The sequence below is a fragment of the Heterodontus francisci genome, chromosome 5, assembly GCF_036365525.1.
Source record: "Heterodontus francisci isolate sHetFra1 chromosome 5, sHetFra1.hap1, whole genome shotgun sequence".
Lineage (NCBI taxonomy): Eukaryota > Metazoa > Chordata > Chondrichthyes > Heterodontiformes > Heterodontidae > Heterodontus > Heterodontus francisci.
In genome coordinates, this window is record NC_090375.1 from 184,157,986 (window position 1) to 184,170,662 (window position 12,677).

General features: G+C 41.9%; 1 protein-coding gene across 2 annotated transcripts in view; it reads left to right on the top strand.

Moving 5' to 3' along the window:
- bmp6 (bone morphogenetic protein 6) overlaps nucleotides 1-12,677 on the top strand; it is a 528,049-nt gene that overhangs the window by 435,244 nt on the left and 80,128 nt on the right. The gene's annotated exons all lie outside the window — the stretch shown is intronic.

Here is a 12,677-nt window from a genome sequence, read left to right on the forward strand (position 1 = left end):
AGGCTGACTTTGATCCCTTCAGATATGACTTTGTTTACAAGCAGTTTTTAAGTTTCAGGTAACAGCTGGTCCAAAAGGATAGCTTTCAGGAAATGGGGTTCTGATTGGTAAGTGAGGAAGGTGTGGCCTGCTGTAATTTCGAGCAGCTTTTCTAGATTGGGCAGAGGTCTGGGAATGATGCACCAAGAAAGGTTTTGTCTTTGTAAAATTGTAATTTTTGTTGTATTCAGATGAAGGAACGTAGTTTTGAATCATGCATGGGTGGAATTTAAATTCAATTAATTCATAAAAATCTGGAATTGAAAGCTAGTCTCAGTAATGGTGCCATGAAACTATCATTGGTTTGTCATTAAAAACCCATCTGGTTCACTAATTTCCTTTAGGAAAGGAAATCTGTCTACATGTGACTCCAGACCCACAGCAATGTGGTTGACGCTTAACTGCCCTCTGAAATGGCCTAGCAAGCCACTCAGTTATCAAGGCAATTAGGAATGAGCAACAAACGCTGACCTTGCCAGCGACGCCCACATCCCATGAACGAATTAAAAAAGATGTTAGTTTTCATCCTTTTTCAGTTAGAAATGGTGTGCACTCAAAATTCATTAATACCAGTGTGTAGTGAGAGTTGGAAAGCACGTGCAACTGAGAGAAATTTTCTGAAGCGACCAAAAAAAAATACATGGCTGGAAATGTGTGAAGCAAAAACAAACATCTGCAAATGGACGAGTCTGAAAAAGGGAAGATTGTAATAAAGGAGCCCCAACCAAAATGTTAACCGGCGTATTGCTGAAGGATCTCATTGAGACTGTAACTTGTTTTACCCTTTCACATACTGACTGATCTGTGACGGATTTCTCTTTCAAAGATGCTTTCATGCAACTCTTTATGAAGCAATGGCAGAGTTGCCCACTGTCTCTTCCTTCAAATCTGTGCATGGCAGGGAAACAAAAATAATTTTGAAAAGGACATAGTTTTTTAAAAAAACTGCTTTTGATGCACAGCTATGCTTCCATTTTGAGACCAGTTAACTTCTGTGCAACAAAACTTCTTGGACCATGCATTGAGGGTGAACTGTACATGAGTGAAGTCTCAAACGTGGTTTTAAAACAAACAACTACCTCCCCATAATTGTAATTAATAAATTCCAAACCTGATCCAAGCATCAAATCTCCACTTCAGTTTTTTTTTAGCTCCTTGTATGTTGAATGGTATTAATTGCTTCCATATTTTAATGTAGATACTGCAGCTCACTTGAGTCACTATTTTGTAAAATAACATACTTTTCTTGTGTGATTTAAACTGCGGAATGCTTTAAATGAGCAGTAGTACGATGACTTTCAAATTGGTTTATTTTTTATCTTCAGGTTACTGAAATCCAAGTCTAACCTTTAACGTTTCCTAAATTGTAATCATGTGGCGATCAGGATTTGATTGCTGTGATTTCAGAACAGTGTCTGTTTCTTTTCGAAGGGGTAGCCTAAATAAGTGATATGACTGCTTACATAGCTTCTGAAGAGATCTTCCAGCTGACCATTATAACAGGTTAAAGCATAGTTTACAGTTTGCTGCATATCAATTTAATAGCTGAGGTTGCTGCTGGGCATTCTATTAGCACATGTATATAATAGGCATGGATATAACACATCCACTCTTAAGATGTTTTCAAAGGTTATGAATAATCTAATTTCATGCTTAGTTGGAGAGAAACAAATAGGCGTTTTGTAGGTTGCCAAACATGCACAATGGGTGGTATTGTGTTAGATTTAAATCATGTGTTTTTTTTTCTTTCACAAGCAAAACTGAATTCTCTCTTGCATGGAGTGCAAGAGCACTACTATCTTGACAAGGCAATCACTAAGGCAAGGTGGATGTCAGAAAACATGATATATTGTGTTGGATCCTCTGAAGTAAAAAAAAAGCAACAGTATTTAATTACCATTTCACAAGATCACATTAAATAGCTACCTTCAGATTATTTACTTTTCTATTTTCCCTCATCTAGTGGAAAGAGCTATCGATAAACTAATCAAAAGGATATTTTAGAAAAGGATCCTGAGGAATTATTGATTTTAACTTTTTAAAGTAAATACAAAGTGCACACTTGAGGTGATAAAATCAAAGCCTGAAAGGAACAATCTGGTGGAAACTTCAAAGTGGCCTGCCTTGAAAACCAAATGAAAGGGTTAGGTGTTGTATCACATGCATCTGACCAGTCTGTAAAACATCTGGTTAATTATAGGTTTAAAAGCCGGTCTCAAGACCTTGGGAAAAGTGGTAGACCAGATCAGTCTTTCATGCCACCATGCAAAATGCATTTGTATCCTGTGGCTCGGTTAGTGCTTCTGGCACAGACGTGCCAAAATTCTAGTCTCTGCACAATGAGCTTTATAAAATCCATTGAACCAAAGAGATTTACAGCACAGAAGGAGGCCATTTGGCTAGTTGTGTCCATGCTGGCTCTTAGCTAGAGTCATCCAAAGCTAATTCCACTGCGCCGTTCTCTTTCTCTTAGCCTTGTATCTTTCTCTGTCTCAAATATTTGTCAAATTTTCCCTGCTTGAGCAACCCACTGCATAAAGAAATTTATTTCAACTTCTCTCCTTAGTGATTTTATATTGGTGGCCCCTTATCATTGGCTCCCCAAGCAGAGAACATAGTTTCTCCTTATTCAGTGTCAAAGCTCTTGATAATTTTAAAATTCTTGTTAATTTTAACACTCAGCAATTCCAGCTTTGTTGGGTTAGGCTGTTGAATGTAATTCATATTTTACTGATTTCAACATTTAACACCATTTAGGCTGAATGTACAAGTTGATAGTGTGAAGTGATGTGAATCTACACAGATCAGGAAGGTTCCAGCTTCAGAGTTTCCTTTGTGCCAGGTCAGGTGATCTCACCCAAGGCAGCAGTGGGATTGTTGCAATTGGGTTCAGAGTTATGAGATTATCTCTACAACCTTCTGAGATCTCTGCAGTCCTCAAAGTTCTGGCCTCTTGTGCATCCACGGTTATCATAACTGTACTTTTGATGGCCATGCCTTCAGCTGCCTAGGCCTTAAGCTCTGGACTTCCCTCCCTAAACCTGTCTGTCTGCCTCCCTACCTCCTTTAAGACATTCCTAAAGCTTACCTCTTTCACCTGTCCTAATATCTCCTTATGTGGTTTGATAATGTTCCTGTCAAGTGCTTTGGGTCATTTTACTATGCTAAAGACCCTAAATATAAGTTTTGTGATGGAGACTAAAGACAGTAACAACTACCTATATTTATATAGCGCCATTAGGGTAATAAAACATCTGTTTCACAAGAGCACTATAAAACAAAATATGACACTGAGCCACATAAGGAAATATTGAGTCAGATGACCAAAAGCTTGGCCAAAGAGGTAGATTTTAAGAAGTGTCTTAAAGGAGGAAAGTGAAATAGAGAGGCAGAGAGGTGCAAGGAGAGAATTCCAGAGCTTAGGGCCTGGGCCATGTGCTTTGGTCTTCCTGGTATTTAATTGGAGAAGATTTCTGTTTGTCAGACATAGAGTATTGGATAATCAGCAACAGTGAAGTAGTTGAGAGAGGTGATGGTGAGGTAGAGCTGCATGTCATCAGCATACATACGCTGATGTGTTTCTGGATGATGTTGCCGATGGGCAGCATATGGATGAGAAATAGGAGGGGTCCAAGAATACATAGATCACAGGGGTGGGGGCTCTCCAGAGGTAACGATGCAGGAGGCAGTGCTCTCTAGTGGAAGGTGTGCATGCATAGATATTCGGTGGGTCTGCTTTTGATGCACTTTGAGTAGGACTAAAATGGAAAGACAGTATACTATAAATGGCACAATTTTGAAAAGTGTACCTGAGCAGAGAGACTTTGGTGTCCTAATGCACAAATTGTTAAAGGTGGCAGGGCAAGTTGATAAGGTGGCTAAAAACCATTTGGGTAATTTGAATTTATAAAAAGAGGCTGTAGCGTGCCTCATCGGTAAATGAGATGCTGTTCTTAGAGCTTGCTGCAGTGTTCCAGTGAACTGGACTGAACATTGAGTTCAGTAATTTCAGAGCATGACAGGGGCCCCCTTTTTATTTTTAGTTTTTTTCTTTTTTATTATTTTTATTTTATTTTAGTTTGTTTCATCATTCATTTTTTTTTTTTACCATGTGCCTACCCACTTTTTTCATGTTTGTGTTTTGGGCCAGGGCTGTTTATTTTTCTGTCCATTAACACCCTCTCTGCACTAACACTTTGTCTTTCAGCACACCATTTAACATACCATTTGCCTTTGCTCCATGACCTTTCGGTCAGTTATTCTCTGTGACCCTCTATCCGATCAACACCTTGCCCTTTGTTATCTCTTGCCCCGCCCCTGCTTTATTTGCTTAAAACCTATTGCGTTTCTAACATTTGCTAGTTTTGATGAAGGGTCACTGACCTGAAAGGTTAACTCTGCTTTGCTGTCCACAGATGCTGCCGGACCTGCTGAGTATTTCCAGCATTTTTGTTTTTGTTACCTGGATTTCATTTGGGCAGCTGCTTGCTTCTTTGGTTCCATTCAGGGATGGCCATAGGGTGCAAAACGAGAGCACTGCACTCCATTGAACCAAGACATCTCTTCCATTTGTGGTTGTTGCACAAAGTGGAGGTTGAAGCTCAGTGAGTTGAAGACAGTATCGTTGTGCTTTCATCTTAATGCCCATACATCACAAGAATGCAACATCATCATGAATGGAGAATGACTGACACAGTGACCCAAAGCCTCTATATCTAGGAACAACTCTAGATTGCACACTTCCCTATAAGGAGCACCTCACCAAGGTATCTCGAGATCAAGAGCAGGAATGGCTTGATAGGCTGTTGGCCTCAACTTGGGAAGCTCGGCACGAACTCTGCTGCTCAGTTGGGTGATTATGTGCTGCTTTGGTTAAAGTCTTCCTACAAAAAAATTGCTGTACAATTGAAACGAAGAATGAGAATAATAACTGTGTCAGAGACCAAAAAGTAGCAAATGGCTATAAGGTGTCTCAAATATATGGTCACCTAACATCAGGCGTCAGTGCAGCAAAAACCTTCCTGAGAAAATCCAGGGGTTGCCGCAACTGCCAGCTTTCAGAGATATATGGGAGGTGCCTTGCTATGGAATAGTCAACAGGATACCAATCTGGACTATGCTGACAATCATCTCTACGACTTAAGGCAAACAATGGGGATAAACTGCTCCCTCTCTTGAACTCCTTCCTTATCACCCAGCCTGATGTGAGACTCTGTGTCTGGCTTTTAAACTGACACACCATTTCTGGTGTAAACGCAACTGTTTACGGTTGGGTGGTAAGGTATGTGGTAAATGACCACACCTTGGGACTCAAAAAAATAAATAAAACAGCCCTTTGTAGCTGTAGTGCAGTTGAGGGCACTATGTTTCTTGAATGGCTGTTCATTTCGACCAGGACTTTCCAGACTCTGCAATGCCAGTCCTGAGGCTGCTGGTTGGCTAAAGCCTGTATGATGTCAATCTAAGCCCCTTGACATTTTTGACTTGCCTACTTTATAGTTTGCATTTTTCCAATCTTTATTGTATCGGTTACCTTGCGTGCATGTAGTCCTTCAATATTTCTGTAGACAGACCAAGTTAATGCTAAGTCCAACAACATTCAGTTTGATTCATAAGTTGCTTTGTTCTACAGTAAGCAAAAGCATACAGAACACTGAGTATGATGAGAGACACTTGAGTAAAATCAGTATAATGTCTCCATGTATATTATGAAAATGAAGAATGCATTTAAGTTGGCCTGCTTTATAGGTCATCTAACTCAACTCAAAGCACAATCTATCTCGTGCCTTGATTCACTGCCCAGGACAGCAGTTTCTCCGCCTTCTGCTGCTTGACCTACTCTTGGTGTCGTTCTGGTATTTGAAATCCTCTCAGAGATCACTGAAGGTTTTCAACACCAAGGTGTGAAGATCTCTCTCTAAAACCAGGCATGGCTAATGAATTGCCACTTGTTTAGGTCTCTGGGAAACAATGTTCCATCTCGCATTACAATTACCATTCATCTGTCTACTGATCTACAACTCAGCATGGGTTTGTCTTTGGAATCTAAACCCCTATTAGACAAGCCATTCGCTTAAAACAAAAATGCCTTAACATAGCTCGTGTCCAATTCTTTCTGGAAAATAACAGTGAAAGAATTCAGAATGGTGACTCACCATGGGATCTTAGAACCCATGATCTTTCTTCAGCAATGCTGATTCTCCTGCAAAGCCACAATTATAAAATCTCCCAATGCATGGGTTTCACTCTGTTAATAGCACTATTAAATACAAAGTTATTGGTCTGTGTGTTGACAGTAATACTGTTTCCTGAGTAGTATTCTTCTGCCAGAACTCAGTGGCAGCCTTGTACACTTGTTCAGCTAGGTCAACTGGTAGGCATGTTTATACCATAATGTTACTTTGTGTTGTGATATAAGTATATATGGTGTGCTGGGACAGCTTGACATCTGTTACAGGTGCATGCATCTTTTCTTAAAAGACTACGGTTTTGAATTCAGAAGAGGGGAAACACCATTTAGTGCCATCTCGCTGTTGTAAGTCGATTTGAGATGAATGATTGAAACAGTTCTGTAAAATCTTGAAATTGCAGCATGGTTCAGGACTTGAATGTTGTAGCTACATCTAGAGTGGCTCTTTAGGATATTTTTACTATATCCCGGACAGAATACAAGAAAAGCTTCTCATCTGTTAGGTGATTGTTCCCTCACCTTTAGCTTCCAGCCTGCCTATGTTCTGTCTTGCTTTTGGCTTCTCTATTATGACTTCTTTTTTGTTCCTATTTTTGATACTATGATGGTAAGTGTTTCTGTTAATGTTCATTATTTTTTAAGTTGAATGCATGCTGTCTTACACACACTTCCTGCTCCCTGCATCCTCAGTGAGTTTCTCAGTCTTCACTCATTCTTTCCCAGGATATGTAGTGCTGTGGAAGTCCTTAATGCACTCTAGTCTGTCCTTCCTACAATTTTCAGGCTTTTAAAACTCAAGCATGGGTTTAGGTTTAACTACCTTTTAACTACATTCTGTTTGATCTTGTCTTCTTTCATCCTTCTCTTTGTGGTGATCAATAACAAGAGCCATGGCTCTTCACTTTGCTTTCTCAAACAGAGTCTGGCCAGAGCTTTGAGGTGTTCTGAATCCTGTTTAGGATACCATTATTTGTTTCTCATGTATAGAATGCTGTATGTGGTGGTTCAATGACCTGTATTGGAGATGTGGTCTTGTTTAGCAACAACTTACAAAACCCTTTTTGCCACCCGTCGTTTCTCTTTTTGACCTGCTGCCCTTACCATCCATGACATTGTGGATGATTGCCTTGACGTCATGGCCTTGATGGAAACTTGGCTGATAGGTGAAAACCCCTTGCCCCTTCTCATCTTCATGCTGCCCTTCAGCAACATCATTCAAAGATACGATGTCAGGTGCTACATATACGCTGAGGGAACCCAGCTCTATCTCAGCAATACCTCTTTGGCTCCTGCACTATCTCTGTGTTGTCAGACAACCAGTCCTGGGTGAGTTTCTCTTTCCTCCAGTTCAACAATGGGAAAACTGAACCCTTTGTCTTCAGTCCCCACCACAAACTCTGTTCCATAGTCACTGACTCCAAGTTCCTCACCCCTCCCATCCACCGTCTTGGGCTGAACAAGACTCTTCACTACCTTAGTGAGCTAACCTTTTGAACCCACAGCCTGTCCATCAGAAAGATGTCCACATCAATAACGCCTCCCTTCTCTGTCCCTACCTCAGGCTGATTGCTGCTAAAAAAAACCCTCATCCGTGTTTTAGTTACTTCCAGACTCAACTATTAAAATGATTCCCTGGGTGACCTCCCTTTTTTCACACTCCATAAACCTAATCTCCATCCATGCTGCCTGTATCCTAACGCACACCTATTCTCACTCAACCTTCACCCTTTTGCTTGCTGACCTACATCTGTCCTGGTCTACCAACACCTCATTTAAAATTCTCATCCTTGTGTCCTTGCCCCTTCCTAACTCTATAATCTCCTTCAGCCCTTCAACCACCCACTGCCCCCCCACCCCCAAAAAGAACACACTGTTTCTCTTGCTCATGCCCTACTCCCTTTGCCATATTATTGACGGCTGTGCCTTTTGCCATCTAGGCCCTACACTCTAGATTCCCTCCCTTTCAACACCCTGCCTCCACCCCTCTCTTTTTTTCCTTTTAAGACCTTCTTTGAAAGTTTACTCAGAGCTGGATTTTAGTCACCCCTCCTGATATTCCCTTACGTGACTGTGTCAAATTTTGTTGGCTGACACTCCTGTGAATTGCCTTGGGTGTTTTTATTTCTACGTTCAAGGCACTAACAATGCAAGTTGTTACTGTTCATTTAGCTTGGAGAGACGAATATGTTGGGGCACTTTTGGTTTTGATTTTAATACTAGTCTCTCCGGTTAAGAGTTGTGTTAAAAGCTATGGGAGAGTCCTTTGATAAAGATGGCTTCATTTGCTAGAGTTCAGGATTTGGATAATGTCTCGTGTCACCTTTCTTGTCCCTTGTGATGATGGCCGCCCCCTTTATAAAGAATGAGGGAACCCTTTTCTAAGGTGGGTATTTATTCTATACTATGAATCTCTCTCAGATGTCCGTTTATCCAAATGTGCTCTACCTGCTGAGGGAAAAACCTGAAACTTAATTTAGTTCTGGATATTATAACTGGGTGTTTTAATGTTTGAATTGTCCCCATCTCATCCAACTATCAAGCCATAAGCCATGGCACAATACTTAGCCAGTGTTCATCTTCCCAGTCCTCCCAGAAAAGCACAAACTCAATACCCCAATCTCCGTCAAGAGTTCCAGCTTGCAGTAAATCTGGGAAAGCCTCAGGGCTGAGTTGTGACCTTGCTAAATCTTCCAAGACCCTACTCCAAGTGCTCATTTCCTTCTGATTGAAACAAAAACCCTCCCAGACACCTTCAGGGTAGCTGCAGTCACATTAATATGCAAGAAAGGGATGGATTCAGTGCTGTACCAACCTACATCCCTTCAGAGTGCCAACTATAATATATTGGTCAAGAACTTGGCCTCCAGTTATCCCTGAGCTAGTTCAGACAGCCCAAATAAGGCTTCATACAGAGGCAGCATCAGGTAGCTGTTCAACATGATGTACCACTGTAACAACATCAACATGCTAAACTTAGTACTTTGCATCGAAGCAGACAAGACTAGGTCAAGTGGAAACTCCTCCTTACAATAAAGCGAAATGGATTCACTATGCTCCATTTTGAAATTTCTCCACTTAACAGTCAAGAGACTCAACATATTGGAAGTGGATCATAGTTCTGGACTCTTGCCCCATAGTGAGCACCAATGGCCCTCATCTGCCTTACATTCCCACTCTCCCAGGACCAGACAGAAGTAGCCCTTTCATGCCCCCCTCATATTCATACTGACTCCAAGCATTGACAACCGGCAGCAGGAACAAATGGAAAAAGGACAGGAAACCACAAACTGGTCCATCCAGATTGGGTGCAACCTAGATGCATATCAGGCTCTCTTTTCCCTCTCCCTGTCCCGCCACCCACCCAGGCCCCCATTGTAGAGTCTCTAAGGGGGAGACAAAAAAACTTAAACCAGTTTAGAGAAAAACAATGGCAAATTCCTTTTCCAAACCCCAAAGGCATTCGAGCAAGATCTGATCAAGCAAGTAATTGATATCAATGATTACAGCTACCCTTCACCTACTTCCTTTAGCCTGAGATGTCCTTGTCTCTCAGGAACTCATCCAGCTGTCTTTGTAGGACTGCAGTGAATCCGTACTTAGCACATGTTTCATTAATCTTTTCTAGAAGTCAGTGGCTTTCTGACAGGAAATAAGTCTTGTGGTCTCAGCCTAGCTTAGTTTTCTTATTGATTCCACCCTCACCCCCAGTTTGCCCATCCCCCTCCAACTTAAATAAACTATTCACTCAAGCACTTTTATTATTTTGCTTATTATTTAAAAAAAAACTATCTCCTTAAAGTCAATCCAGCAGCATCTCCTAATCAATTCCTCTCATTTCTGAGAAATCTTGGCACTAATTAAATTATTGGCAGCTGAAATCTGATACTATGATGACAGTTGCCCACATTGTCCCCCAACTTGGAAGGAACCATTGTAGGATCTTTGCTGACAACTAAATCTAGGAAATTATTTTCCCTGGGATTCATTCTGGCATGCTGAATATAAAAAGAAAAAAGACTGACTTGCATTTGTATAGTGCTTTTCACAACCAGAGGATGTCCCAAAGCATTTGACAGCAAATTATGTATTTATTGAAGTGTTGTACGATTGCTGTTGCAATGCAAGAAACACAGCAGCCAAATTGCGCACCGCAAGCTCCCATAAACAGCAATGCGATAATGACCAATAATCTGTTCCTGTGATGTTTGGTGAGGGATAAATTGAGGGAGGTTGTGGCTTAGTAGTTATGTCGCTGGACTAGCAATCCAGATGCCCAGGCTAATGTTCTGGGGGCACGGGTTCAAATCCTACCAAGGCAGCTGGTGGAATTTGAATTCCATTAATAAAGAAAAAATCGGAATTGAAAGCTAATCTAGTGGTGACCATGAAACCATTGTCGTAAAAGCCCATCTGGTTCACTAATGTCCGTTAGGGAAGGAAATCTGCCATCCTTACCTGGGCTGGCCTACATTGCTGTGGTCGACTCTTAACTGCCTTCTGAAATGGCCTAGCTAGTCACTCAGTTGGGATGGGCAACAAATACTGGCCTTGCCAGTGATGCCCACATCCCATGAAAGAATAAAAAAATCAATATTGGCCAGGGCACTGGGGAGAACGCCCCTGCTCTTGGTCGAAATAGTGCCTTGGATCTTTTACATCCACCTGAGAAGGCTTCGGTTTAATGTCTCATCCGAAAGATGACCCTTCCGACAGTGCAGTGCTCCCTCTGTACTGCACTGGAGTATCAGCTTTGATTTTTGTGCTCAAGTCCCGGAGTGGGACTTGAACCCACAATCTTCTGACTCAGAGGCCACAGCTGGCACCCATGAAAATAATCTTCAATGTTCATCCATATTTCTGCCTTGCCTCCTTTAAGATTTGGCAGATCCCAGTCAGACCATTGAATAACTGGGTAATTAATACCGATAGTATCATATTCTGTATCTCTCCTAATTTGCACAAAGTGCCTCAAATTGAATCCCTGACCTGGAGATGTGGAGCAGGTACATTTCATGCTGACTGCTTGATCCAGCTGCACCCAGATTGCTTTAATTCCTTCCTGCAGTCAGTAACTTCTCAAGAACAACTACATCCTCTTTAATGATCAAAGCTCTGCCTCTCCCTTCTGTCCTTGAAAGCAGGTGAGGAAGGTCAGCTGCAGTAGGAATGTCTACTGGCTGCAAGGCCTTCTGGCTGCTTTCCAGCAATAACACCTACTCTGATCTTTCCCTTTGTGCATTTGCAAAAAGCAGGTACTTTATTTTCTCCATGACTCTAGTAGGTGGCCTCCAGGTCCCACTCAGATCCCCAATCCCAAGTTTCTTTTAAATATTCATTTACAGGATGTGGGTGTCGCATACGAATTAGCAGCAGAAGTAGGCCATTCGGCCCCTCGAGCCTGCTCAGCCATTCAATAAGATCACGGCTGATCTGTTTCTGTCTCGAATTCCACACTCCCATCTACCCCTGATAATCTTTGGTTCCCTTGCCGAACAAGAATCTATCTACCCCTGCCTTAAAATTATTCAATGAACTCCACCACCTTCTGAGGCAGTGTGTTCCAAAGTTGCACAACCCTCAGAAAAAAGTTCTCCTCGTCTCTGTCCTAAAAGGGTGACCCCGAATTGTCACTGACCAGGCTAGGATTTATTGTCCATCCCTAATTGCCCTGCACTTTGAGAAGGTGGTGGTGAGTTGCCTTTTTGAACCGCTGCAGTCCATGTGGTGAAGTTCACTTTGTTGTCACACTTTCTAACAACTGAATGGCTTACTAGGCATTTTTGAAAGCGGTGAAGAGTCAACCACATTACTGAGAGTTTGGAGTCACGTAGGCCAGACTAGGTAAGGCTGACAGATTTCCTTCCCTAAAAGAGTTTTTTTTTTTACAACCAATCTGTTGCTACATGGTTCCCGTTACTGTCTTTTTAGTTATTCCAGATATATTTAATTTAATTAATTGAATTTAAATTCCCAGCTGCGACAGTGGGATTTGAACTCATGTCTCCAGATCATTAGACTAGGCCTTTGGATTGCTAGTCCAGTAGCATAACCATTATACCACTATTCCCAGGGCTGGGTTGTTTCTTCTGAGCACACCTCCAACGGGGTGGTGACCTGTAAGTTCATGGATGGCAAGGGTCTTGTTCACAAGTGATTGGACATTCTGGAGGGAGATGCAGAGAGGAGTGATAGTTCATCTACTGACAGAGTCCGCACAGTCAGTATTGGGAGGGGGGTGTAGGACATGTAGGAGGTAGAGGAAAGATTAGCCTCACTGATGTACAGGGTGGGAAGGTGAATGTCAGCGTAGATGGGCCATTTGGGGTTGCTGTTTGTAAGAAGGCAGCGACGAAAGCCTCAATGGGCCCTTCAGAAGTGAGGTGGACAGTGCAGTTATTTCCCTTCCCCCTCACTTGCGTGCAGTTTGAATGCTTGTGCCTGAAGCAGG